Source organism: Dendronephthya gigantea, unplaced genomic scaffold (assembly GCF_004324835.1).
Source record: "Dendronephthya gigantea isolate DGI-Jeju-01 unplaced genomic scaffold, DenGig_1.0 000757F, whole genome shotgun sequence".
Classification (NCBI taxonomy): domain Eukaryota; kingdom Metazoa; phylum Cnidaria; class Anthozoa; order Malacalcyonacea; family Nephtheidae; genus Dendronephthya; species Dendronephthya gigantea.
The window spans coordinates 22,804-24,662 of record NW_021163767.1 but is presented as its reverse complement, the minus strand read 5'-3'; the positions used below and the strand labels follow the sequence as shown (position 1 = coordinate 24,662).

Here is a 1,859-nt window from a genome sequence, read left to right as displayed (position 1 = left end):
TCAGACGAAAAAGGTCAGCCGATTTTGAAAAATCTTAGATGCGGGGTTTTATAAGGCGGTTAGTAATTTCATCATCACCTTCATCCAAGGATGTTCCAGAGCTTCTGAAACCGTGATGCATTTTCTGTGACCAACAGTAAGCAGTTTTGTTATAAGATCCTTAGCTTCACTGCTAACATTCTTCCAGAGGTTGTTCGGAAATTTATACGACCCTTCTTTGACTTGTTTCTCCAATGGGTTATTTGCCTGCTTTGAAAATAAAGAAGATCCGGAAAGTCTAAAAGACGTTAACTTTTCATTGACGTACTCCAATTTTGAAATGAGGTTAAGCTACCTCCAGCTTCATTACAAATCGTGTTCACTACGTGAATTTGAGTAAACTGAAGTATATGGCATACCAAACATATAGTATAACTCCCAGGCTCCAGCAGTCACACGATTTCTTGTAGGATCGTTCTTCAGGCTACGGGATTAACATTTTGGTAGCGAGGTAAATTGGTGTACCACAGAGTGTTTCCATATAGGAATTCTGATCTAAAAAATTAATTGTTATCATTGAGATCTGTAACAATGAGAAATAACTGAACCTAAAACGTTTGCAGAATGCGCTCTGCTTTCGTAAAACGAAATCACGGACAAAACTCGGAATTGAGATTATAGTGACTTGCAGGATTTGCTGGCAATGGTCACATCGAATGGTTTCTTCAAAGACAATTTAAAGGGCAATTTAAACACAAGTTCAATACACAACCGACACAAACCTTTATAAACGTTTCATCATACGAGGAACACAATAAAACATTTTCTGGCTAAAGAAGAAAAAGTTAAATTATGGTCGTTAAAGTTTAGGATATAAAGACAGTATTGATAAATAAATTAGGGCGTGCTTACCTTCCAATCCCTGTTAGTGATGCCATTTTCATGTAAATGCTAAAAATACGAAACAGTATGAATAAAGTTAGTTTAGTTCAGGCTCCTGCAGTAACACTGGATCAATAACAGATGATCCTTAGCTTGGTGTCATTAAAAGCTCCAATCTCTTCGTGATATTTTCCATAAACTTTAGTCATCGCCTGTGAATGAAATATTCCAATTTGTTTAATTCATTCTTCGAAGGCTACACATGGCTACATTCCCGCTAAACGACATCCTCACCTGAAGGCACATTGCTTTCATAGTTGGTTTAGTTGTCAATAGGAATCAGTGATACAGATCGTTAGACAACTCGAGCCTGAAAACAAAATAGAAAAGTCGATCGAATCTTGAATGGTTTCATCCATGATTCTATACTTCTCTACTACATTCTGCAGGACAAATAACATTACGTGAACTGTGCAGCAATATAGAGAATAGGGGGAAGCCAGACAGAAAAGCACATGGAAAGTAGTTTGAATATTTGCAAACCCTGACAGATAAATGTCGTGGACTCACACATTTGTTATCGGCGTCTCCTCGTCGTTTTGTTCCAACAAGACTCTCAAATAATAGTCACCTGATAGCAGAGATACGTTACTGAGTTTGATTCCTATCGAGGAATAAGGGGGGACGCTTTATGAAGAACTGTTAAAAAGCTAGAGCAGTTAGGCTTATCACTAACCTATTTCAGCTCATCAGCTAAACATTCATACAGGACTTCAAACTAAAGGTGATTCCAAAAGACAATGTAGTTTCCACTCAGATCTTTTTCCATTGCAAATGCGTGCAAATCAGATTCGAGTGCCCCAGAAGTTCCTCTCGCGTCTGTCACATTGAAAACATAAGAAATTGTTTCATACTCTTTTACGAGAACAGTTTAGAGAAAGAGGTCAGGACTATTGAATTTGTCTTGTTATACTCATAGCGACAGGAAATCCTCCATA

The 1,859-nt window shown here is 37.7% G+C and overlaps 1 long non-coding RNA gene across 1 annotated transcript; it reads right to left on the bottom strand.

The window, feature by feature from the left end:
• Window positions 1–1,032: 1,032 nt before the first annotated feature.
• Window positions 1,033–1,471, bottom strand: LOC114544381. Its single transcript, XR_003690409.1, has 3 exons — window positions 1,432–1,471; window positions 1,156–1,231; window positions 1,033–1,073 (listed from the first exon to the last, which is right to left on the bottom strand). It is a non-coding gene; the product is annotated as an uncharacterized LOC114544381 (long non-coding RNA).
• Between the last annotated feature and the right edge of the window lie 388 nt (window positions 1,472–1,859).